Raw genomic sequence first — 23,673 nt, forward strand, 5'->3', positions numbered from 1 at the left:
CCATTGAAAAATGTTTTTTACTATATCTTTAATTAGCTTTTAACATTTTTTGTTTCTTTTTCTTTGTATCTTAAGATCTGCATGTAACCATCAGACATATCAGATGTTATGTTACATAATCGTGAAAAAATATGAATTTTAAGGTTTTGTAGTTGTCAGGATGGCCGAGTGGTCTAAGGCGCCAGACTCAAGGTGAGAATCCTTCCTAGTTACAGGGGTATTCTGGTCTCTGATTGGAGGCGAGGGTTCAAATCCCTCTTCTGACACAGCTTTTGCCTTAAAAAAGAGTAGCTCTTTGTCAAAACCGAAAAATTCTCCAAATGGTGAAAGGAAAACACATGAACAGTGATTAATAGTTTGATAGATGTCATAGTTTGAGAACAGAAAACACATGAAACGGGAATAATAGTTCAATACATGTCAACATATGCCTAGTTTAGAATTCAATAAGTTACTCAAATTCCATTGAAAAATGTTTTTTACTATATCTTTCATTAGCTTTTAACATTTTTTGTTTCTTTTTCTTTGTATCTTATTATGTACATGTTTCCATCAGACATATCAGACATTATGTTACAGAATTATTAAAAAATATGAATTTTAAGGATTTATAAGTGTCAGGACTCAAGGTGAGAATCCTTCCTAGTTACAGGGGTATTCTGGTCTCCGATTGGAGGCGAGGGTTCAAATCCCTCTTCTGACACACCTTTTGCCTTAAAAAAGAGTAGCTCCTATTGGAGGCGAGGGTTCAAATCCCTCTTCTGACACACCTTTTGCCTTAAAAAAAGAGTAGCTCTTTGTCAGAACCGAAAAATTCTCCAAATGGTGAAAGGAAAACACATGAACAGTGATTAATAGTTTGATAGATGTCATAGTTTGAGAACAGAAAACACATGAAACGGGAACATATGCCTAGTTTAGAATTCAATAAGTTACTCAAATTCCACTAAAAAATGTTTTTTACTATATCTTTCATTAGCTTTTAACATTTTTTGTTTCTTTTTCTTTGTATCTTAAGATCTGCATGTAACCATCAGACATATCAGATGTTATGTTACATAATCGTGAAAAAATATGAATTTTAAGGTTTTGTAGTTGTCAGGATGGCCGATTGGTCTAAGGCGCCAGACTCAAGGTGAGAATCCTTCCTAGTTACAGGGGTATTCTGGTCTCCGATTGGAGGCGAGGGTTCAAATCCCTCTTCTGACACATCTTTTGTCTTAAAAAAGAGTTTTGTCAAAACCGAAAAATTCTCCAAATGGTGAAAGGAAAACACATGAACAGTGATTAATAGTTTGATAGATGTCATAGTTTGAGAACAGAAAACACATGAAACGGGAATAATAGTTCAATACATGTCAACATATGCCTAGTTTAGAATTCAATAAGTTACTAAAATTCCATTGAAAAATGTTTTTTACTATATCTTTCATTAGCTTTTAACATTTTTTGTTTATTTTTCTTTGTATCTTATTATCTACATGTTTCCATCAGACATAACAGACATTATGTTACAGAATCATGAAAAAATACGAATTTTATCCATTTATTAGTGTCAGGATGGCCGAGTGGTCTAAGGCGCCAGACTCAAGGTGAGAATCCTTCCTAGTTACAGGGGTATTCTGGTCTCCGATTGGAGGCGAGGGTTCAAATCCCTCTTCTGACACACCTTTTGCCTTAAAAAAGAGTAGCTCTTGGTCAAAACCGAAAAATTATCCAAATGGTGAAAGGAAAACACATGAACAGTGATTAATAGTTTGATAGATGTCATAGTTTGAGAACAGAAAACACATGAAACGGGAACATATGCCTAGTTTAGAATTCAATAAGTTACTCAAATTCCATTGAAAAATGTTTTTTACTATATCTTTCATTAGCTTTTAACATTTTTTGTTTCTTTTTCTTTGTATCTTAAGATCTGCATGTAACCATCAGACATATCAGATGTTATGTTACATAATCATGAAAAAATACTAATTTTATCCATTTATTAGTGTCAGGATGGCCGAGTGGTCTAAGGCGCCAGACTCAAGGTGAGAATCCTTCCTAGTTACAGGGGTATTCTGGTCTCCGATTGGAGGCGAGGGTTCAAATCCCTCTTCTGACACAGCTTTTGCCTTAAAAAAGAGTAGCTCTTTGTCAAAACCGAAAAATTCTCCAAATGGTGAAAGGAAAACACATGAACAGTGATTAATAGTTTGATAGATGTCATAGTTTGAGAACAGAAAACACATGAAACGGGAATAATAGTTCAATACATGTCAACATATGCCTAGTTTAGAATTCAATAAGTTACTCAAATTCCATTGAAAAATGTTTTTTACTATATCTTTCATTAGCTTTTAACATTTTTTGTTTCTTTTTCTTTGTATCTTATTATGTACATGTTTCCATCAGACATATCAGACATTATGTTACAGAATTATTAAAAAATATGAATTTTAAGGATTTATAAGTGTCAGGACTCAAGGTGAGAATCCTTCCTAGTTACAGGGGTATTCTGGTCTCCGATTGGAGGTGAGGGTTCAAATCCCTCTTCTGACACACCTTTTGCCTTAAAAAAGAGTAGCTCCTATTGGAGGCGAGGGTTCAAATCCCTCTTCTGACACACCTTTTGCCTTAAAAAAAGAGTAGCTCTTTGTCAGAACCGAAAAATTCTCCAAATGGTGAAAGGAAAACACATGAACAGTGATTAATAGTTTGATAGATGTCATAGTTTGAGAACAGAAAACACATGAAACGGGAACATATGCCTAGTTTAGAATTCAATAAGTTACTCAAATTCCACTAAAAAATGTTTTTTACTATATCTTTCATTAGCTTTTAACATTTTTTGTTTCTTTTTCTTTGTATCTTAAGATCTGCATGTAACCATCAGACATATCAGATGTTATGTTACATAATCGTGAAAAAATATGAATTTTAAGGTTTTGTAGTTGTCAGGATGGCCGATTGGTCTAAGGCGCCAGACTCAAGGTGAGAATCCTTCCTAGTTACAGGGGTATTCTGGTCTCCGATTGGAGGCGAGGGTTCAAATCCCTCTTCTGACACATCTTTTGTCTTAAAAAAGAGTTTTGTCAAAACCGAAAAATTCTCCAAATGGTGAAAGGAAAACACATGAACAGTGATTAATAGTTTGATAGATGTCATAGTTTGAGAACAGAAAACACATGAAACGGGAATAATAGTTCAATACATGTCAACATATGCCTAGTTTAGAATTCAATAAGTTACTAAAATTCCATTGAAAAATGTTTTTTACTATATCTTTCATTAGCTTTTAACATTTTTTGTTTATTTTTCTTTGTATCTTATTATCTACATGTTTCCATCAGACATAACAGACATTATGTTACAGAATCATGAAAAAATACGAATTTTATCCATTTATTAGTGTCAGGATGGCCGAGTGGTCTAAGGCGCCAGACTCAAGGTGAGAATCCTTCCTAGTTACAGGGGTATTCTGGTCTCCGATTGGAGGCGAGGGTTCAAATCCCTCTTCTGACACACCTTTTGCCTTAAAAAAGAGTAGCTCTTGGTCAAAACCGAAAAATTATCCAAATGGTGAAAGGAAAACACATGAACAGTGATTAATAGTTTGATAGATGTCATAGTTTGAGAACAGAAAACACATGAAACGGGAACATATGCCTAGTTTAGAATTCAATAAGTTACTCAAATTCCATTGAAAAATGTTTTTTACTATATCTTTCATTAGCTTTTAACATTTTTTGTTTCTTTTTCTTTGTATCTTAAGATCTGCATGTAACCATCAGACATATCAGATGTTATGTTACATAATCGTGAAAAAATATGAATTTTAAGGTTTTGTAGTTGTCAGGATGGCCGAGTGGTCTAAGGCGCCAGACTCAAGGTGAGAATCCTTCCTAGTTACAGGGGTATTCTGGTCTCCGATTGGAGGCGAGGGTTCAAATCCCTCTTCTGACACACCTTTTGCCTTAAAAAAAGAGTAGCTCTTTGTCAAAACCGAAAAATTCTCCAAATGGTGAAAGGAAAACACATGAACAGTGATTAATAGTTTGATAGATGTCATAGTTTGAGAACAGAAAACACATGAAACGGGAATAATAGTTCAATACATATCAACATATGCCTAGTTTAGAATTCAATAAGTTACTCAAATTCCATTGAAAAATGTTTTTTAATATATCTTTCATTAGCTTTTAACATTTTTTGTTTCTTTTTCTTTGTATCTTATTATCTACATGTTTCCATCAGACATAACAGACATTATGTTACAGAATCATGAAAAAATACGAATTTTATCCATTTAATAGTGTCAGGATGGCCGAGTGGTCTAAGGCGCCAGACTCAAGGTGAGAATCCTTCTTAGTTACAGGGGTATTCTGGTCTCCGATTGGAGGCGAGGGTTCAAATCCCTCTTCTGACACACCTTTTGCCTTAAAAAAAGAGTAGCTCTTTGTCAGAACCGAAAAATTCTCCAAATGGTGAAAGGAAAACACATGAACAGTGATTAATAGTTTGATAGATGTCATAGTTTGAGAACAGAAAACACATGAAACGGGAACATATGCCTAGTTTAGAATTCAATAAGTTACTCAAATTCCACTGAAAAATGTTTTTTACTATATCTTTCATTAGCTTTTAACATTTTTTGTTTCTTTTTCTTTGTATCTTAAGATCTGCATGTAACCATCAGACATATCAGATGTTATGTTACATAATCGTGAAAAAATATGAATTTTAAGGTTTTGTAGTTGTCAGGATGGCCGAGTGGTCTAAGGCGCCAGACTCAAGGTGAAAATCCTTCCTAGTTACAGGGGTATTCTGGTCTCCGATTGGAGGCGAGGGTTCAAATCCCTCTTCTGACACACCTTTTGCCTTAAAAAAAGAGTAGCTCTTTGTCAAAACCGAAAAATTCTCCAAATGGTGAAAGGAAAACACATGAACAGTGATTAATAGTTTGATAGATGTCATAGTTTGAGAACAGAAAACACATGAAACGGGAATAATAGTTCAATACATATCAACATATGCCTAGTTTAGAATTCAATAAGTTACTCAAATTCCATTGAAAAATGTTTTTTAATATATCTTTCATTAGCTTTTAACATTTTTTGTTTCTTTTTCTTTGTATCTTATTATCTACATGTTTCCATCAGACATAACAGACATTATGTTACAGAATCATGAAAAAATACGAATTTTATCCATTTAATAGTGTCAGGATGGCCGAGTGGTCTAAGGCGCCAGACTCAAGGTGAGAATCCTTCCTAGTTACAGGGGTATTCTGGTCTCCGATTGGAGGTGAGGGTTCAAATCCCTCTTCTGACACACCTTTTGCCTTAAAAAAAGAGTAGCTCTTTGTCAAAACCGAAAAATTCTCCAAATGGTGAAAGGAAAACACATGAACAGTGATTAATAGTTTGATAGATGTCATAGTTTGAGAACAGAAAACACATGAAACGGGAATAATAGTTCAATACATATCAACATATGCCTAGTTTAGAATTCAATAAGTTACTCAAATTCCATTGAAAAATGTTTTTTAATATATCTTTCATTAGCTTTTAACATTTTTTGTTTCTTTTTCTTTGTATCTTATTATCTACATGTTTCCATCAGACATAACAGACATTATGTTACAGAATCATGAAAAAATACGAATTTTATCCATTTAATAGTGTCAGGATGGCCGAGTGGTCTAAGGCGCCAGACTCAAGGTGAGAATCCTTCTTAGTTACAGGGGTATTCTGGTCTCCGATTGGAGGCGAGGGTTCAAATCCCTCTTCTGACACACCTTTTGCCTTAAAAAAAGAGTAGCTCTTTGTCAGAACCGAAAAATTCTCCAAATGGTGAAAGGAAAACACATGAACAGTGATTAATAGTTTGATAGATGTCATAGTTTGAGAACAGAAAACACATGAAACGGGAACATATGCCTAGTTTAGAATTCAATAAGTTACTCAAATTCCACTGAAAAATGTTTTTTACTATATCTTTCATTAGCTTTTAACATTTTTTGTTTCTTTTTCTTTGTATCTTAAGATCTGCATGTAACCATCAGACATATCAGATGTTATGTTACATAATCGTGAAAAAATATGAATTTTAAGGTTTTGTAGTTGTCAGGATGGCCGAGTGGTCTAAGGCGCCAGACTCAAGGTGAGAATCCTTCCTAGTTACAGGGGTATTCTGGTCTCCGATTGGAGGTGAGGGTTCAAATCCCTCTTCTGACACACCTTTTGCCTTAAAAAAGAGTAGCTCTTTGTCAAAACCGAAAAATTCTCCAAATGGTGAAAGGAAAACACATGAACAGTGATTAATAGTTTGATAGATGTCATAGTTTGAGAACAGAAAACACATGAAACGGGAATAATAGTTCAATACATATCAACATATGCCTAGTTTAGAATTCAATAAGTTACTCAAATTCCATTGAAAAATGTTTTTTAATATATCTTTCATTAGCTTTTAACATTTTTTGTTTCTTTTTCTTTGTATCTTATTATCTACATGTTTCCATCAGACATAACAGACATTATGTTACAGAATCATGAAAAAATACGAATTTTATCCATTTATTAGTGTCAGGATGGCCGAGTGGTCTAAGGCGCCAGACTCAAGGTGAGAATCCTTCTTAGTTACAGGGGTATTCTGGTCTCCGATTGGAGGCGAGGGTTCAAATCCCTCTTCTGACACACCTTTTGCCTTAAAAAAGAGTAGCTCTTTGTCAAAACCGAAAAATTCTCCAAATGTTGAAAGGAAAACACATGAACAGTGATTAATAGTTTGATAGATGTCATAGTTTGAGAACAGAAAACACACGAAACGGGAACATATGCCTAGTTTAGAATTCAATAAGTTACTCAAATTCCATTGAAAAATGTTTTTTACTATATCTTTCATTAGCTTTTAACATTTTTTGTTTCTTTTTCTTTGTATCTTAAGATCTGCATGTAACCATCAGACATATCAGACATTATGTTACAGAATCATGAAAAAATATGAATTTTACGCAATTATAAGTGTCAGGATGGCCGAGTGGTCCAAGGCGCCAGACACAAGGTGAGAATCCTTCCTAGTTTCAGGGGTATTCTGGTCTCCGATTGGAGGCGAGGGTTCAAATCCCTCTTCTGACACACCTTTTGCCTTAAAAAAGAGTAGCTCTTTGTCAAAACCGAAAAATTCTCCAAATGGTGAAAGGAAAACACATGAACAGTGATTAATAGTTTGATAGATGTCATAGTTTGAGAACAGAAAACACATGAAACGGGAACATATGCCTAGTTTAGAATTCAATAAGTTACTCAAATTCCATTGAAAAATGTTTTTTACTATATCTTTCATTAGCTTTTAACATTTTTTGTTTCTTTTTCTTTGTATCTTAAGATCTGCATGTAACCATCAGACATATCAGATGTTATGTTACATAATCGTGAAAAAATATGAATTTTAAGGTTTTGTAGTTGTCAGGATGGCCGAGTGGTCTAAGGCGCCAGACTCAAGGTGAGAATCCTTCCTAGTTACAGGGGTATTCTGGTCTCTGATTGGAGGCAAGGGTTCAAATCCCTCTTCTGACACAGCTTTTGCCTTAAAAAAGAGTAGCTCTTTGTCAAAACCGAAAAATTCTCCAAATGGTGAAAGGAAAACACATGAACAGTGATTAATAGTTTGATAGATGTCATAGTTTGAGAACAGAAAACACATGAAACAGGAACATATGCCTAGTTTAGAATTCAATAAGTTACTCAAATTCCATTGAAAAATGTTTTTTACTATATCTTTAATTAGCTTTTAACATTTTTTGTTTATTTTTCTTTGTATCTTAAGATCTGCATGTAACCATCAGACATATCAGATGTTATGTTACATAATCGTGAAAAAATATGAATTTTAAGGTTTTGTAGTTGTCAGGATGGCCGAGTGGTCTAAGGCGCCAGACTCAAGGTGAGAATCCTTCCTGGTTACAGGGGTATTCTGGTCTCCGATTGGAGGCGAGGGTTCAAATCCCTCTTCTGACACACCTTTTGCCTTCAAAAAGAGTAGCTCTTTGTCAAAACAGAAAATGGAAACAGGAAAACACATGAACAGTGATTAATAGTTTGATAGATGTCATAGTTTGAGAACAGAAAACACATGAAACGGGAACATATGCCTAGTTTAGAATTCAATAATTTACTCAAATTCCATTGAAAAATGTTTTTTACTATATCTTTAATTAGCTTTTAACATTTTTTGTTTCTTTTTCTTTGTATCTTAAGATCTGCATGTAACCATCAGACATATCAGATGTTATGTTACATAATCGTGAAAAAATATGAATTTTAAGGTTTTGTAGTTGTCAGGATGGCCGAGTGGTCTAAGGCGCCAGACTCAAGGTGAGAATCCTTCCTAGTTACAGGGGTATTCTGGTCTCTGATTGGAGGCGAGGGTTCAAATCCCTCTTCTGACACAGCTTTTGCCTTAAAAAAGAGTAGCTCTTTGTCAAAACCGAACAATTCTCCAAATGGTGAAAGGAAAACACATGAACAGTGATTAATAGTTTGATAGATGTCATAGTTTGAGAACAGAAAACACATGAAACGGGAATAATAGTTCAATACATGTCAACATATGCCTAGTTTAGAATTCAATAAGTTACTCAAATTCCATTGAAAAATGTTTTTTACTATATCTTTCATTAGCTTTTAACATTTTTTGTTTCTTTTTCTTTGTATCTTATTATGTACATGTTTCCATCAGACATATCAGACATTATGTTACAGAATTATTAAAAAATATGAATTTTAAGGATTTATAAGTGTCAGGACTCAAGGTGAGAATCCTTCCTAGTTACAGGGGTATTCTGGTCTCCGATTGGAGGTGAGGGTTCAAATCCCTCTTCTGACACACCTTTTGCCTTAAAAAAGAGTAGCTCCGATTGGAGGCGAGGGTTCAAATCCCTCTTCTGACACACCTTTTGCCTTAAAAAAAGAGTAGCTCTTTGTCAGAACCGAAAAATTCTCCAAATGGTGAAAGGAAAACACATGAACAGTGATTAATAGTTTGATAGATGTCATAGTTTGAGAACAGAAAACACATGAAACGGGAATAATAGTTCAATACATGTCAACATATGCCTAGTTTAGAATTCAATAAGTTACTAAAATTCCATTGAAAAATGTTTTTTACTATATCTTTCATTAGCTTTTAACATTTTTTGTTTATTTTTCTTTGTATCTTATTATCTACATGTTTCCATCAGACATAACAGACATTATGTTACAGAATCATGAAAAAATACGAATTTTATCCATTTATTAGTGTCAGGATGGCCGAGTGGTCTAAGGCGCCAGACTCAAGGTGAGAATCCTTCCTAGTTACAGGGGTATTCTGGTCTCCGATTGGAGGCGAGGGTTCAAATCCCTCTTCTGACACACCTTTTGCCTTAAAAAAGAGTAGCTCTTGGTCAAAACCGAAAAATTATCCAAATGGTGAAAGGAAAACACATGAACAGTGATTAATAGTTTGATAGATGTCATAGTTTGAGAACAGAAAACACATGAAACGGGAACATATGCCTAGTTTAGAATTCAATAAGTTACTCAAATTCCATTGAAAAATGTTTTTTACTATATCTTTCATTAGCTTTTAACATTTTTTGTTTCTTTTTCTTTGTATCTTAAGATCTGCATGTAACCATCAGACATATCAGATGTTATGTTACATAATCGTGAAAAAATATGAATTTTAAGGTTTTGTAGTTGTCAGGATGGCCGAGTGGTCTAAGGCGCCAGACTCAAGGTGAGAATCCTTCCTAGTTACAGGGGTATTCTGGTCTCCGATTGGAGGCGAGGGTTCAAATCCCTCTTCTGACACACCTTTTGCCTTAAAAAAAGAGTAGCTCTTTGTCAAAACCGAAAAATTCTCCAAATGGTGAAAGGAAAACACATGAACAGTGATTAATAGTTTGATAGATGTCATAGTTTGAGAACAGAAAACACATGAAACGGGAACATATGCCTAGTTTAGAATTCAATAAGTTACTCAAATTCCACTGAAAAATGTTTTTTACTATATCTTTCATTAGCTTTTAACATTTTTTGTTTCTTTTTCTTTGTATCTTAAGATCTGCATGTAACCATCAGACATATCAGATGTTATGTTACATAATCGTGAAAAAATATGAATTTTAAGGTTTTGTAGTTGTCAGGATGGCCGAGTGGTCTAAGGCGCCAGACTCAAGGTGAGAATCCTTCCTAGTTACAGGGGTATTCTGGTCTCCGATTGGAGGTGAGGGTTCAAATCCCTCTTCTGACACACCTTTTGCCTTAAAAAAGAGTAGCTCTTTGTCAAAACCGAAAAATTCTCCAAATGGTGAAAGGAAAACACATGAACAGTGATTAATAGTTTGATAGATGTCATAGTTTGAGAACAGAAAACACATGAAACGGGAATAATAGTTCAATACATATCAACATATGCCTAGTTTAGAATTCAATAAGTTACTCAAATTCCATTGAAAAATGTTTTTTAATATATCTTTCATTAGCTTTTAACATTTTTTGTTTCTTTTTCTTTGTATCTTATTATCTACATGTTTCCATCAGACATAACAGACATTATGTTACAGAATCATGAAAAAATACGAATTTTATCCATTTATTAGTGTCAGGCTGGCCGAGTGGTCTAAGGCGCCAGACTCAAGGTGAGAATCCTTCTTAGTTACAGGGGTATTCTGGTCTCCGATTGGAGGCAAGGGTTCAAATCCCTCTTCTGACACACCTTTTGCCTTAAAAAAAGAGTAGCTCTTTGTCAAAACCGAAAAATTCTCCAAATGGTGAAAGGAAAACACATGAACAGTGATTAATAGTTTGATAGATGTCATAGTTTGAGAACAGAAAACACGTGAAACTGGAACATATGCCTAGTTTAGAATTCAATAAGTTACTCAAATTCCATTGAAAAATGTTTTTTTACTATATCTTTCATTAGCTTTTAATATTTTTTGTTTATTTTTCTTTGTATCTTAAGATCTGCATGTAACCATCAGACATATCAGATGTTATGTTACATAATCGTGAAAAAATATGAATTTTAAGGTTTTGTAGGTGTCAGGATTGCCGAGTGGTTTAAGGCGCCAGACTCAAGGTGAGAATCCTTCCTAGTTACAGGGGTATTCTGGTCTCCGATTGGAGGCGAGGGTTCAAATCCCTCTTCTGACACACCTTTTGCCTTAAAAAAGAGTAGCTCTTTGTCAAAACCGAAAAATTCTCCAAATGTTGAAAGGAAAACACATGAACAGTGATTAATAGTTTGATAGATGTCATAGTTTGAGAACAGAAAACACACGAAACGGGAACATATGCCTAGTTTAGAATTCAATAAGTTACTCAAATTCCATTGAAAAATGTTTTTTACTATATCTTTCATTAGCTTTTAACATTTTTTGTTTCTTTTTCTTTGTATCTTAAGATCTGCATGTAACCATCAGACATATCAGACATTATGTTACAGAATCATGAAAAAATATGAATTTTACGCAATTATAAGTGTCAGGATGGCCGAGTGGTCCAAGGCGCCAGACACAAGGTGAGAATCCTTCCTAGTTACAGGGGTATTCTGGTCTCCGATTGGAGGCGAGGGTTCAAATCCCTCTTCTGACACACCTTTTGCCTTAAAAAAGAGTAGCTCTTTGTCAAAACCGAAAAATTCTCCAAATGGTGAAAGGAAAACACATGAACAGTGATTAATAGTTTGATAGATGTCATAGTTTGAGAACAGAAAACACATGAAACGGGAACATATGCCTAGTTTAGAATTCAGTAAGTTACTCAAATTCCATTGAAAAATGTTTTTTACTATATCTTTCATTAGCTTTTAACATTTTTTGTTTCTTTTTCTTTGTATCTTAAGATCTGCATGTAACCATCAGACATATCAGATGTTATGTTACATAATCGTGAAAAAATATGAATTTTAAGGTTTTGTAGGTGTCAGGATTGCCGAGTGGTTTAAGGCGCCAGACTCAAGGTGAGAATCCTTCCTAGTTACAGGGGTATTCTGGTCTCCGATTGGAGGCGAGGGTTCAAATCCCTCTTCTGACACACCTTTTGCCTTAAAAAAGAGTAGCTCTTTGTCAAAACCGAAAAATTCTCCAAATGTTGAAAGGAAAACACATGAACAGTGATTAATAGTTTGATAGATGTCATAGTTTGAGAACAGAAAACACACGAAACGGGAACATATGCCTAGTTTAGAATTCAATAAGTTACTCAAATTCCATTGAAAAATGTTTTTTACTATATCTTTCATTAGCTTTTAACATTTTTTGTTTCTTTTTCTTTGTATCTTAAGATCTGCATGTAACCATCAGACATATCAGACATTATGTTACAGAATCATGAAAAAATATGAATTTTACGCAATTATAAGTGTCAGGATGGCCGAGTGGTCCAAGGCGCCAGACACAAGGTGAGAATCCTTCCTAGTTACAGGGGTATTCTGGTCTCCGATTGGAGGCGAGGGTTCAAATCCCTCTTCTGACACACCTTTTGCCTTAAAAAAGAGTAGCTCTTTGTCAAAACCGAAAAATTCTCCAAATGGTGAAAGGAAAACACATGAACAGTGATTAATAGTTTGATAGATGTCATAGTTTGAGAACAGAAAACACATGAAACGGGAACATATGCCTAGTTTAGAATTCAATAAGTTACTCAAATTCCATTGAAAAATGTTTTTTACTATATCTTTCATTAGCTTTTAACATTTTTTGTTTCTTTTTCTTTGTATCTTAAGATCTGCATGTAACCATCAGACATATCAGATGTTATGTTACATAATCGTGAAAAAATATGAATTTTAAGGTTTTGTAGTTGTCAGGATGGCCGAGTGGTCTAAGGCGCCAGACTCAAGGTGAGAATCCTTCCTGGTTACAGGGGTATTCTGGTCTCCGATTGGAGGCGAGGGTTCAAATCCCTCTTCTGACACACCTTTTGCCTTCAAAAAGAGTAGCTCTTTGTCAAAACAGAAAATGGAAACAGGAAAACACATGAACAGTGATTAATAGTTTGATAGATGTCATAGTCTGAGAACAGAAAACACATGAAACGGGAACATATGCCTAGTTTAGAATTCAATAAGTTACTCAAATTCCATTGAAAAATGTTTTTTACTATATCTTTAATTAGCTTTTAACATTTTTTGTTTCTTTTTCTTTGTATCTTAAGATCTGCATGTAACCATCAGACATATCAGATGTTATGTTACATAATCGTGAAAAAATATGAATTTTAAGGTTTTGTAGTTGTCAGGATGGCCGAGTGGTCTAAGGCGCCAGACTCAAGGTGAGAATCCTTCCTAGTTACAGGGGTATTCTGGTCTCTGATTGGAGGCGAGGGTTCAAATCCCTCTTCTGACACAGCTTTTGCCTTAAAAAAGAGTAGCTCTTTGTCAAAACCGAAAAATTCTCCAAATGGTGAAAGGAAAACACATGAACAGTGATTAATAGTTTGATAGATGTCATAGTTTGAGAACAGAAAACACATGAAACGGGAATAATAGTTCAATACATGTCAACATATGCCTAGTTTAGAATTCAATAAGTTACTCAAATTCCATTGAAAAATGTTTTTTACTATATCTTTCATTAGCTTTTAACATTTTTTGTTTCTTTTTCTTTGTATCTTATTATGTACATGTTTCCATCAGACATATCAGACATTATGTTACAGAATTATTAAAAAATATGAATTTTAAGGATTTATAAGTGTCAGGATGGCCGAGTGGTCTAAGGCGCCAGACTCAAGGTGAGAATCCTTCCTAGTTACAGGGGTATTCTGGTCTCCGATTGGAGGCAAGGGTTCAAATCCCTCTTCTGACACACCTTTTGCCTTAAAAAAGAGTAGCTCTTTGTCAAAACAGAAAATGGAAACAGGAAAACACATGAACAGTGATTAATAGTTTGATAGATGTCATAGTTTGAGAACAGAAAACACATGAAACGGTAATAATAGTTCAATACATGTCAACATATGCCTAGTTTAGAATTCAATAACTTACTCAAATTCCATTGAAAAATGTTTTTTACTATATCTTTCATTAGCTTTTAAGATTTTTTGTTTATTTTTCTTTGTATCTCATTATCTACATGTTTCCATCAGACATATCAGACATTATGTTACAGAATCATGAAAAAATATGGATTTTAAGGATTTACAAGTGTCAGGATGGCCGAGTGGTCTAAGGCGCCAGACTCAAGGTGAGAATCCTTCCTAGTTACAGGTCTCTGATTGGAGGCGAGGGTTCAAATCCCTCTTCTGACACAGTTTTTGACTTAAAAAAAGAGTAGCTCTTTGTCAAAACCAAAAAATTCTCCAAATGGTGAAAGGAAAACACATGAACAGTGATTAATAGTTTGATAGATGTCATATTTTGAGAACAGAAAACACATGAAACGGGAACATATGCCTAGTTTAGAATTCAATAAGTTACTCAAATTCCATTGAAAAATGTTTTTTACTATATCTTTAATTAGCTTTTAATATTTTTTGTTTCTTTTTCTTTGTATCTTAAGATCTGCATGTAACCATCAGACATATCAGATGTTATGTTACATAATCGTGAAAAAATATGAATTTTAAGGTTTTGTAGTTGTCAGGATGGCCGAGTGGTCTAAGGCGCCAGACTCAAGGTGAGAATCCTTCCTAGTTACAGGGGTATTCTGGTCTCCGATTGGAGGCGAGGGTTCAAATCCCTCTTCTGACACAGCTTTTGCATTAAAAAAGAGTAGCTCTTTGTCAAAACCGAAAAATTCTCCAAATGGTGAAAGGAAAACACATGAACAGTGATTAATAGTTTGATAGATGTCATAGTTTGAGAACAGAAAACACATGAAACGGGAATAATAGTTCAATACATGTCAACATATGCCTAGTTTAGAATTCAATAAGTTACTAAAATTCCATTGAAAAATGTTTTTTACTATATCTTTCATTAGCTTTTAACATTTTTTGTTTATTTTTCTTTGTATCTTATTATCTACATGTTTCCATCAGACATATCAGACATTATGTTACAGAATCATGAAAAAATATGAATTTTACGCATTTATGAGTGTCAGGATGGCCGAGTGGTCCAAGGCGCCAGACTCAAGGTGAGAATCCTTCCTAGTTACAGGGGTATTCTGGTCTCTGATTGGAGGCGAGGGTTCAAATCCCTCTTCTGACACACCTTTTGCCTTGAAAAAGAGTAGCTCTTTGTCAAAACCGAAAAATTCTCCAAATGGTGAAAGGAAAACACATGAACAGTGATTAATAGTTTGATAGATGTCATAGTTTGAGAACAGAAAACACATGAAACAGGAACATATGCCTAGTTTAGAATTCAATAAGTTACTCAAATTCCATTGAAAAATGTTTTTTACTATATCTTTCATTAGCTTTTAACATTTTTTGTTTCTTTTTCTTTGTATCTTAAGATCTGCATGTAACCATCAGACATATCAGATGTTATGTTACATAATCGTGAAAAAATATGAATTTTAAGGTTTTGTAGTTGTCAGGATGGCCGAGTGGTCTAAGGCGCCAGACTCAAGGTGAGAATCCTTCCTGGTTACAGGGGTATTCTGGTCTCCGATTGGAGGCGAGGGTTCAAATCCCTCTTCTGACACACCTTTTGCCTTCAAAAAGAGTAGCTCTTTGTCAAAACAGAAAATGGAAACAGGAAAACACATGAACAGTGATTAATAGTTTGATAGATGTCATATTTTGAGAACAGAAAACACATGAAACGGGAACATATGCCTAGTTTAGAATTCAATAAGTTACTCAAATTCCATTGAAAAATGTTTTTTACTATATCTTTAATTAGCTTTTAATATTTTTTGTTTCTTTTTCTTTGTATCTTAAGATCTGCATGTAACCATCAGACATATCAGATGTTATGTTACATAATCGTGAAAAAATATGAATTTTAAGGTTTTGTAGTTGTCAGGATGGCCGAGTGGTCTAAGGCGCCAGACTCAAGGTGAGAATCCTTCCTAGTTACAGGGGTATTCTGGTCTCCGATTGGAGGCGAGGGTTCAAATCCCTCTTCTGACACAGCTTTTGCATTAAAAAAGAGTAGCTCTTTGTCAAAACCGAAAAATTCTCCAAATGGTGAAAGGAAAACACATGAACAGTGATTAATAGTTTGATAGATGTCATAGTTTGAGAACAGAAAACACATGAAACGGGAATAATAGTTCAATACATGTCAACATATGCCTAGTTTAGAATTCAATAAGTTACTAAAATTCCATTGAAAAATGTTTTTTACTATATCTTTCATTAGCTTTTAACATTTTTTGTTTATTTTTCTTTGTATCTTATTATCTACATGTTTCCATCAGACATATCAGACATTATGTTACAGAATCATGAAAAAATATGAATTTTACGCATTTATGAGTGTCAGGATGGCCGAGTGGTCCAAGGCGCCAGACTCAAGGTGAGAATCCTTCCTAGTTACAGGGGTATTCTGGTCTCTGATTGGAGGCGAGGGTTCAAATCCCTCTTCTGACACACCTTTTGCCTTGAAAAAGAGTAGCTCTTTGTCAAAACCGAAAAATTCTCCAAATGGTGAAAGGAAAACACATGAACAGTGATTAATAGTTTGATAGATGTCATAGTTTGAGAACAGAAAACACATGAAACAGGAACATATGCCTAGTTTAGAATTCAATAAGTTACTCAAATTCCATTGAAAAATGTTTTTTACTATATCTTTCATTAGCTTTTAACATTTTTTGTTTCTTTTTCTTTGTATCTTAAGATCTGCATGTAACCATCAGACATATCAGATGTTATGTTACATAATCGTGAAAAAATATGAATTTTAAGGTTTTGTAGTTGTCAGGATGGCCGAGTGGTCTAAGGCGCCAGACTCAAGGTGAGAATCCTTCCTGGTTACAGGGGTATTCTGGTCTCCGATTGGAGGCGAGGGTTCAAATCCCTCTTCTGACACACCTTTTGCCTTCAAAAAGAGTAGCTCTTTGTCAAAACAGAAAATGGAAACAGGAAAACACATGAACAGTGATTAATAGTTTGATAGATGTCATAGTTTGAGAACAGAAAACACATGAAACGGGAACATATGCCTAGTTTAGAATTCAATAAGTTACTCAAATTCCATTGAAAAATGTTTTTTACTATATCTTTAATTAGCTTTTAATATTTTTTGTTTCTTTTTCTTTGTATCTTAAGATCTGTATGTAACCATCAGACATATCAGATGTTATGTTACATAATCGTGAAAAAATATGAATTTTAAAGTTTTGTAGTTGTCAGGATGGCCGAGTGGTCTAAGGCGCCAGACTCAAGGTGAGAATTCTTCCTAGTTACAGGGGTATTCTGGTCTCCGATTGGAGGCGAGGGTTCAAATCCCTCTTCTGACACACCTTTTGCCTTAAAAAAGAGTAGCTCTTTGTCAAAACCGAAAAATTCTCCGAATGGTGAAAGGAAAACACATGAACAGTGATTAATAGTTTGATAGATGTCATAGTTTGAGAACAGAAAACACATGAAACGGGAATAATAGTTCAATACATGTCAACATATGCCTAGTTTAGAATTCAATAAGTTACTCAAATTCCATTGAAAAATGTTTTTTACTATATCTTTCATTAGCTTTTAAGATTTTTTGTTTATTTTTCTTTGTATCTTAAGATCTGCATGTAACCATCAGACATATCAGATGTTATGTTACATAATCGTGAAAAAATATGAATTTTAAGGTTTTGTAGTTGTCAGGATGGCCGAGTGGTCTAAGGCGCCAGACTCAAGGTGAGAATCCTTCCTAGTTACAGGGGTATTCTGGTCTCCGATTGGAGGCGAGGGTTCAAATCCCTCTTCTGACACACCTTTTGCCTTAAAAAAGAGTAGCTCTTTGTCAAAACCGAAAAATTCTCCAAATGGTGAAAGGAAAACACATGAACAGTGATTAATAGTTTGATAGATGTCATAGTTTGAGAACAGAAAACACATGAAACGGGAACATATGCCTAGTTTAGAATTCAATAAGTTACTCAAATTCCATTGAAAAATGTTTTTTACTATATCTTTAATTCGCTTTTAACATTTTTTGTTTATTTTTCTTTGTATCTTAAGATCTGTATGTAACCATCAGACATATCAGATGTTATGTTACATAATCGTGAAAAAATATGAATTTTAAGGTTTTGTAGTTGTCAGGATGGCCGAGTGGTCTAAGGTGAGAATCTTTCCTACTTACAGGGGTATTCTGGTCTCTGATTGGAGGCGAGGGTTCAAATCCCTCTTCTGACACAGCTTTTGCCTTAAAAAAGAGTAGCTCTTTGTCAAAACCGAAAATGGAAACAGGAAAACACATGAACAGTGATTAATAGTTTGATAGATGTCATAGTTTGAGAACAGAAAACACATGAAACGGGAACATATGCCTAGTTTAGATTTCATAAAGTTACTCAAATTCCATTGAAAAATGTTTTTTACTATATCTTTCATTAGCTTTTAACATGTTTTGTTTCTTTTTCTTTGTATCTTAAGATCTGCATGTAACCATCAGACATATCAGATGTTATGTTACATAATCGTGAAAAACTATGAATTTTAAGGTTTTGTAGTTGTCAGGATGGCCGAGTGGTCTAAGGCGCCAGACTCAAGGTGAGAATCCTTCCTAGTTACAGGGGTATTCTGGTCTCCGATTGGATGCAAGGGTTCAAATCCCTCTTCTGACACAGTTTTTGACTTAAAAAAGAGTAGCTCTTTGTCAGAACCGAAAAATTCTCCAAATGGTGAAAGGAAAACACATGAACAGTGATTAATAGTTTGATAGATGTCATAGTTTGAGAACAGAAAACACATGAAACGGGAACATATGCCTAGTTTAGAATTCAATAAGTTACTCAAATTCCATTGAAAAATGTTTTTTACTATATCTTTCATTAGCTTTTAACATTTTTTGTTTCTTTTTCTTTGTATCTTAAGATCTGCATGTAACCATCAGACATATCAGATGTTATGTTACATAATCGTGAAAAAATATGAATTTTAAGGTTTTGTAGTTGTCAGGATGGCCGAGTGGTCTAAGGCGCCAGACGCAAGGTGAGAATCCTTCCTAGTTACAGGGGTATTCTGGTCTCCGATTGGAGGCGAGGGTTCAAATCCCTCTTCTGACACACCTTTTGCCTTAAAAAAAGAGTAGCTCTTTGTCAAAACCGAAAAATTCTCCAAATGGTGAAAGGAAAACACATGAACAGTGATTAATAGTTTGATAGATGTCATAGTTTGAGAACAGAAAACACATGAAACGGGAACATATGCCTAGTTTAGAATTCAATAAGTTACTCAAATTCCATTGAAAAATGTTTTTTACTATATCTTTCATTAGCTTTTAACATTTTTTGTTTATTTTTCTTTGTATCTTAAGATCTGCATGTAACCATCCGACATATCAGATGTTATGTCACATAATCGTGAAAAAATATGAATTTTAAGGTTTTGTAGTTGTCAGGATGGCCGAGTGGTCTAAGGCGCCAGACTCAAGGTGAGAATCCTTCCTAGTTACAGGGGTATTCTGGTCTCCGATTGGAGGCGAGGGTTCAAATCCCTCTTCTGACACACCTTTTGCCTTAAAAAAGAGTAGCTCTTTGTCAAAACCGAAAAATTCTCCAAATGGTGAAAGGAAAACAGATGAACAGTGATTAATAGTTTGATAGATGTCATAGTTTGAGAACAGAAAACACATGAAACGGGAACATATGCCTAGTTTAGAATTCAATAAGTTACTCAAATTCCATTGAAAAATGTTTTTTTACTATATCTTTCATTAGCTTTTAATATTTTTGTTTCTTTTTCTTTGTATCTTAAGATCTGCATGTAACCATCAGACATATCAGATGTTATGTTACATAATCGTGAAAAAATATGAATTTTAAGGTTTTGTAGGTGTCAGGATGGCCGAGTGGTTTAAGGCGCCAGACTCAAGGTGAGAATCCTTCCTAGTTACAGGGGTATTCTGGTCTCCTATTGGAGGCGAGGGTTCAAATCCCTCTTCTGACACAGTTTTTGACTTAAAAAAGAGTCGCTCTTTGTCAGAACCGAAAAATTCTCCAAATGGTGAAAGGAAAACACATGAACAGTGATTAATAGTTTGATAGATGTCATAGTTTGAGAACAGAAAACACATGAAACGGGAACATATGCCTAGTTTAGAATTCAATAAGTTACTCAAATTCCATTGAAAAATGTTTTTTACTATATCTTTCATTAGCTTTTAACATTTTTTGTTTATTTTTCTTTGTATCTTAAGATCTGCATGTAACCATCAGACATATCAGATGTTATGTTACATAATCGTGAAAAAATATGAATTTTAAGGTTTTGTACTTGTCAAGATGGCCGAGTGGTCTAAGGCGCCAGACTCAAGGTGAGAATCCTTCCTAGTTACAGGGGTATTCTGGTCTCCTATTGGAGGCGAGGGTTCAAATCCCTCTTCTGACACAGTTTTTGACTTAAAAAAGAGTAGCTCTTTGTCAGAACCGAAAAATTCTCCAAATGGTGAAAGGAAAACACATGAACAGTGATTAATAGTTTGATAGATGTCATAGTTTGAGAACAGAAAACACATGAAACGGGAATAATAGTTCAATACATATCAACATATGCCTAGTTTAGAATTCAATAAGTTACTAAAATTCCATTGAAAAATGTTTTTTAATATATCTTTCATTAGCTTTTAACATTTTTTGTTTCTTTTTCTTTGTATCTTATTATCTACATGTTTCCATCAGACATATCAGACATTATGTTACAGAATCATGAAAAAATATGAATTTTATCCATTTATTAGTGTCAGGATGGCCGAGTGGTCTAAGGCGCCAGACTCAAGGTGAGAATCCTTCCTAGTTACAGGGGTATTCTGGTCTCCGATTGGAGGCGAGGGTTCAAATCCCTCTTCTGACACACCTTTTGCCTTAAAAAAGAGTAGCTCTTTGTCAAAACCGAAAAATTCTCCAAATGGTGAAAGGAAAACAGATGAACAGTGATTAATAGTTTGATAGATGTCATAGTTTGAGAACAGAAAACACATGAAACGGGAACATATGCCTAGTTTAGAATTCAATAAGTTACTCAAATTCCATTGAAAAATGTTTTTTTACTATATCTTTCATTAGCTTTTAATATTTTTGTTTCTTTTTCTTTGTATCTTAAGATCTGCATGTAACCATCAGACATATCAGATGTTATGTTACATAATCGTGAAAAAATATGAATTTTAAGGTTTTGTAGGTGTCAGGATGGCCGAGTGGTTTAAGGCGCCAGACTCAAGGTGAGAATCCTTCCTAGTTACAGGGGTATTCTGGTCTCCTATTGGAGGCGAGGGTTCAAATCCCTCTTCTGACACAGTTTTTGACTTAAAAAAGAGTCGCTCTTTGTCAGAACCGAAAAATTCTCCAAATGGTGAAAGGAAAACACATGAACAGTGATTAATAGTTTGATAGATGTCATAGTTTGAGAACAGAAAACACATGAAACGGGAACATATGCCTAGTTTAGAATTCAATAAGTTACTCAAATTCCATTGAAAAATGTTTTTTACTATATCTTTCATTAGCTTTTAACATTTTTTGTTTATTTTTCTTTGTATCTTAAGATCTGCATGTAACCATCAGACATATCAGATGTTATGTTACATAATCGTGAAAAAATATGAATTTTAAGGTTTTGTACTTGTCAAGATGGCCGAGTGGTCTAAGGCGCCAGACTCAAGGTGAGAATCCTTCCTAGTTACAGGGGTATTCTGGTCTCCTATTGGAGGCGAGGGTTCAAATCCCTCTTCTGACACAGTTTTTGACTTAAAAAAGAGTAGCTCTTTGTCAGAACCGAAAAATTCTCCAAATGGTGAAAGGAAAACACATGAACAGTGATTAATAGTTTGATAGATGTCATAGTTTGAGAACAGAAAACACATGAAACGGGAATAATAGTTCAATACATATCAACATATGCCTAGTTTAGAATTCAATAAGTTACTAAAATTCCATTGAAAAATGTTTTTTAATATATCTTTCATTAGCTTTTAACATTTTTTGTTTCTTTTTCTTTGTATCTTATTATCTACATGTTTCCATCAGACATATCAGACATTATGTTACAGAATCATGAAAAAATATGAATTTTATCCATTTATTAGTGTCAGGATGGCCGAGTGGTCTAAGGCGCCAGACTCAAGGTGAGAATCCTTCCTAGTTACAGGGGTATTCTGGTCTCCGATTGGAGGCGAGGGTTCAAATCCCTCTTCTGACACACCTTTTGCCTTAAAAAAAGAGTAGCTCTTTGTCAAAACCGAAAAATTCTCCAAATGGTGGAAGGAAAACACATGAACAGTGATTAATAGTTTGATAGATGTCATAGTTTGAGAACAGAAAACACATGAAACGGGAATAATAGTTCAATACATACCAACATATGCCTAGTTTAGAATTCAATACGTTACTAAAATTCCATTGAAAAATGTTTTTTAATATATCTTTCATTAGCTTTTAACATTTTTTGTTTCTTTTTCTTTGTATCTTATTATCTACATGTTTCCATCAGACATATCAGACATTATGTTACAGAATCATGAAAAAATATGAATTTTAAGGATTTATAAGTGTCAGGATGGCCGAGTGGTCTAAGGCGCCAGACTCAAGGTGAGAATCCTTCCTAGTTACAGGGGTATTCTGGTCTCCGATTGGAGGCGAGGGTTTAAATCCCTCTTCTGACACAGCTTTTGCCTTAAAAAAGAGTAGCTCTTTGTCAAAACCGAAAAATTCTCCAAATGGTGAAAGGAAAACACATGAACAGTGATTAATAGTTTGATAGATGTCATAGTTTGAGAACAGAAAACACATGAAACGGGAACATATGCCTAGTTTAGAATTCAATAAGTTACTCAAATTCCATTGAAAAATGTTTTTTACTATATCTTTCATTAGCTTTTAACATTTTTTGTTTCTTTTTCTTTGTATCTTAAGATCTGCATGTAACCATCAGACATATCAGATGTTATGTTACATAATCGTGAAAAAATATGAATTTTAAGGTTTTGTAGTTGTCAGGATGGCCGAGTGGTCTAAGGCGCCAGACTCAAGGTGAGAATCCTTCCTAGTTACAGGGGTATTCTGGTCTCCGATTGGAGGCGAGGGTTCAAATCCCTCTTCTGACACACCTTTTGCCTTAAAAAAAGAGTAGCTCTTTGTCAAAACCGAAAAATTATCCAAATGGTGAAAGGAAAACACATGAACAGTGATTAATAGTTTGATAGATGTCATAGTTTGAGAACAGAAAACACATGAAACGGGAACATATGCCTAGTTTAGAATTCAATAAGTTACTCAAATTCCATTGAAAAATGTTTTTTACTATATCTTTCATTAGCTTTTAACATTTTTTGTTTCTTTTTCTTTGTATCTTAAGATCTGCATGTAACCATCAGACATATCAGATGTTATGTTACATAATCGTGAAAAAATATGAATTTTAAGGTTTTGTAGTTGTCAGGATGGCCGAGTGGTCTAAGGCGCCAGACTCAAGGTGAGAATCCTTCCTAGTTACAGGGGTATTCTGGTCTCCGATTGGAGGCGAGGGTTCAAATCCCTCTTCTGACACACCTTTTGCCTTAAAAAAAGAGTAGCTCTTTGTCAAA

At 34.4% G+C, this 23,673-nt stretch overlaps 30 non-coding genes across 30 annotated transcripts; all 30 read left to right on the forward strand.

Moving 5' to 3' along the window:
• Positions 1–1,554: 1,554 nt before the first annotated feature.
• trnal-caa (transfer RNA leucine (anticodon CAA)) lies at positions 1,555–1,666 on the forward strand. The gene is made up of 2 exons: positions 1,555–1,592; positions 1,621–1,666. It is a non-coding gene; the product is annotated as a tRNA-Leu (tRNA).
• A 329-nt stretch (positions 1,667–1,995) lies between these two features.
• On the forward strand, positions 1,996–2,107 carry trnal-caa (transfer RNA leucine (anticodon CAA)). Its single transcript has 2 exons — positions 1,996–2,033; positions 2,062–2,107. It is a non-coding gene; the product is annotated as a tRNA-Leu (tRNA).
• Positions 2,108–3,395: 1,288 nt separating this feature from the next.
• Positions 3,396–3,507, forward strand: trnal-caa (transfer RNA leucine (anticodon CAA)). The gene is made up of 2 exons: positions 3,396–3,433; positions 3,462–3,507. It is a non-coding gene; the product is annotated as a tRNA-Leu (tRNA).
• A 329-nt stretch (positions 3,508–3,836) lies between these two features.
• Positions 3,837–3,948, forward strand: trnal-caa (transfer RNA leucine (anticodon CAA)). The gene is made up of 2 exons: positions 3,837–3,874; positions 3,903–3,948. It is a non-coding gene; the product is annotated as a tRNA-Leu (tRNA).
• A 351-nt stretch (positions 3,949–4,299) lies between these two features.
• trnal-caa (transfer RNA leucine (anticodon CAA)) lies at positions 4,300–4,411 on the forward strand. Its single transcript has 2 exons — positions 4,300–4,337; positions 4,366–4,411. It is a non-coding gene; the product is annotated as a tRNA-Leu (tRNA).
• Positions 4,412–4,741: 330 nt separating this feature from the next.
• On the forward strand, positions 4,742–4,853 carry trnal-caa (transfer RNA leucine (anticodon CAA)). The gene is made up of 2 exons: positions 4,742–4,779; positions 4,808–4,853. It is a non-coding gene; the product is annotated as a tRNA-Leu (tRNA).
• A 351-nt stretch (positions 4,854–5,204) lies between these two features.
• On the forward strand, positions 5,205–5,316 carry trnal-caa (transfer RNA leucine (anticodon CAA)). Its single transcript has 2 exons — positions 5,205–5,242; positions 5,271–5,316. It is a non-coding gene; the product is annotated as a tRNA-Leu (tRNA).
• Positions 5,317–5,667: 351 nt separating this feature from the next.
• Positions 5,668–5,779, forward strand: trnal-caa (transfer RNA leucine (anticodon CAA)). The gene is made up of 2 exons: positions 5,668–5,705; positions 5,734–5,779. It is a non-coding gene; the product is annotated as a tRNA-Leu (tRNA).
• A 330-nt stretch (positions 5,780–6,109) lies between these two features.
• On the forward strand, positions 6,110–6,221 carry trnal-caa (transfer RNA leucine (anticodon CAA)). Its single transcript has 2 exons — positions 6,110–6,147; positions 6,176–6,221. It is a non-coding gene; the product is annotated as a tRNA-Leu (tRNA).
• A 350-nt stretch (positions 6,222–6,571) lies between these two features.
• On the forward strand, positions 6,572–6,683 carry trnal-caa (transfer RNA leucine (anticodon CAA)). The gene is made up of 2 exons: positions 6,572–6,609; positions 6,638–6,683. It is a non-coding gene; the product is annotated as a tRNA-Leu (tRNA).
• A 1,211-nt stretch (positions 6,684–7,894) lies between these two features.
• On the forward strand, positions 7,895–8,006 carry trnal-caa (transfer RNA leucine (anticodon CAA)). Its single transcript has 2 exons — positions 7,895–7,932; positions 7,961–8,006. It is a non-coding gene; the product is annotated as a tRNA-Leu (tRNA).
• A 1,283-nt stretch (positions 8,007–9,289) lies between these two features.
• trnal-caa (transfer RNA leucine (anticodon CAA)) lies at positions 9,290–9,401 on the forward strand. Its single transcript has 2 exons — positions 9,290–9,327; positions 9,356–9,401. It is a non-coding gene; the product is annotated as a tRNA-Leu (tRNA).
• Positions 9,402–9,730: 329 nt separating this feature from the next.
• Positions 9,731–9,842, forward strand: trnal-caa (transfer RNA leucine (anticodon CAA)). The gene is made up of 2 exons: positions 9,731–9,768; positions 9,797–9,842. It is a non-coding gene; the product is annotated as a tRNA-Leu (tRNA).
• A 330-nt stretch (positions 9,843–10,172) lies between these two features.
• trnal-caa (transfer RNA leucine (anticodon CAA)) lies at positions 10,173–10,284 on the forward strand. Its single transcript has 2 exons — positions 10,173–10,210; positions 10,239–10,284. It is a non-coding gene; the product is annotated as a tRNA-Leu (tRNA).
• Positions 10,285–12,841: 2,557 nt separating this feature from the next.
• trnal-caa (transfer RNA leucine (anticodon CAA)) lies at positions 12,842–12,953 on the forward strand. Its single transcript has 2 exons — positions 12,842–12,879; positions 12,908–12,953. It is a non-coding gene; the product is annotated as a tRNA-Leu (tRNA).
• Positions 12,954–14,618: 1,665 nt separating this feature from the next.
• trnal-caa (transfer RNA leucine (anticodon CAA)) lies at positions 14,619–14,730 on the forward strand. Its single transcript has 2 exons — positions 14,619–14,656; positions 14,685–14,730. It is a non-coding gene; the product is annotated as a tRNA-Leu (tRNA).
• Positions 14,731–15,521: 791 nt separating this feature from the next.
• trnal-caa (transfer RNA leucine (anticodon CAA)) lies at positions 15,522–15,633 on the forward strand. The gene is made up of 2 exons: positions 15,522–15,559; positions 15,588–15,633. It is a non-coding gene; the product is annotated as a tRNA-Leu (tRNA).
• A 319-nt stretch (positions 15,634–15,952) lies between these two features.
• trnal-caa (transfer RNA leucine (anticodon CAA)) lies at positions 15,953–16,064 on the forward strand. The gene is made up of 2 exons: positions 15,953–15,990; positions 16,019–16,064. It is a non-coding gene; the product is annotated as a tRNA-Leu (tRNA).
• Positions 16,065–16,855: 791 nt separating this feature from the next.
• On the forward strand, positions 16,856–16,967 carry trnal-caa (transfer RNA leucine (anticodon CAA)). The gene is made up of 2 exons: positions 16,856–16,893; positions 16,922–16,967. It is a non-coding gene; the product is annotated as a tRNA-Leu (tRNA).
• A 319-nt stretch (positions 16,968–17,286) lies between these two features.
• Positions 17,287–17,398, forward strand: trnal-caa (transfer RNA leucine (anticodon CAA)). The gene is made up of 2 exons: positions 17,287–17,324; positions 17,353–17,398. It is a non-coding gene; the product is annotated as a tRNA-Leu (tRNA).
• A 350-nt stretch (positions 17,399–17,748) lies between these two features.
• Positions 17,749–17,860, forward strand: trnal-caa (transfer RNA leucine (anticodon CAA)). Its single transcript has 2 exons — positions 17,749–17,786; positions 17,815–17,860. It is a non-coding gene; the product is annotated as a tRNA-Leu (tRNA).
• Positions 17,861–19,489: 1,629 nt separating this feature from the next.
• trnal-caa (transfer RNA leucine (anticodon CAA)) lies at positions 19,490–19,601 on the forward strand. The gene is made up of 2 exons: positions 19,490–19,527; positions 19,556–19,601. It is a non-coding gene; the product is annotated as a tRNA-Leu (tRNA).
• A 329-nt stretch (positions 19,602–19,930) lies between these two features.
• On the forward strand, positions 19,931–20,042 carry trnal-caa (transfer RNA leucine (anticodon CAA)). Its single transcript has 2 exons — positions 19,931–19,968; positions 19,997–20,042. It is a non-coding gene; the product is annotated as a tRNA-Leu (tRNA).
• Positions 20,043–20,371: 329 nt separating this feature from the next.
• Positions 20,372–20,483, forward strand: trnal-caa (transfer RNA leucine (anticodon CAA)). Its single transcript has 2 exons — positions 20,372–20,409; positions 20,438–20,483. It is a non-coding gene; the product is annotated as a tRNA-Leu (tRNA).
• A 350-nt stretch (positions 20,484–20,833) lies between these two features.
• trnal-caa (transfer RNA leucine (anticodon CAA)) lies at positions 20,834–20,945 on the forward strand. Its single transcript has 2 exons — positions 20,834–20,871; positions 20,900–20,945. It is a non-coding gene; the product is annotated as a tRNA-Leu (tRNA).
• Positions 20,946–21,274: 329 nt separating this feature from the next.
• On the forward strand, positions 21,275–21,386 carry trnal-caa (transfer RNA leucine (anticodon CAA)). The gene is made up of 2 exons: positions 21,275–21,312; positions 21,341–21,386. It is a non-coding gene; the product is annotated as a tRNA-Leu (tRNA).
• Positions 21,387–21,715: 329 nt separating this feature from the next.
• On the forward strand, positions 21,716–21,827 carry trnal-caa (transfer RNA leucine (anticodon CAA)). Its single transcript has 2 exons — positions 21,716–21,753; positions 21,782–21,827. It is a non-coding gene; the product is annotated as a tRNA-Leu (tRNA).
• Positions 21,828–22,177: 350 nt separating this feature from the next.
• trnal-caa (transfer RNA leucine (anticodon CAA)) lies at positions 22,178–22,289 on the forward strand. Its single transcript has 2 exons — positions 22,178–22,215; positions 22,244–22,289. It is a non-coding gene; the product is annotated as a tRNA-Leu (tRNA).
• A 792-nt stretch (positions 22,290–23,081) lies between these two features.
• trnal-caa (transfer RNA leucine (anticodon CAA)) lies at positions 23,082–23,193 on the forward strand. The gene is made up of 2 exons: positions 23,082–23,119; positions 23,148–23,193. It is a non-coding gene; the product is annotated as a tRNA-Leu (tRNA).
• Positions 23,194–23,523: 330 nt separating this feature from the next.
• trnal-caa (transfer RNA leucine (anticodon CAA)) lies at positions 23,524–23,635 on the forward strand. The gene is made up of 2 exons: positions 23,524–23,561; positions 23,590–23,635. It is a non-coding gene; the product is annotated as a tRNA-Leu (tRNA).
• The last annotated feature ends 38 nt before the right edge of the window (positions 23,636–23,673 follow it).

This window comes from Oncorhynchus mykiss, chromosome 11, assembly GCF_057628025.1.
Source record: "Oncorhynchus mykiss isolate SJ-2025 chromosome 11, ASM5762802v1, whole genome shotgun sequence".
NCBI classification, from domain to species: Eukaryota; Metazoa; Chordata; class Actinopteri; order Salmoniformes; family Salmonidae; genus Oncorhynchus; species Oncorhynchus mykiss.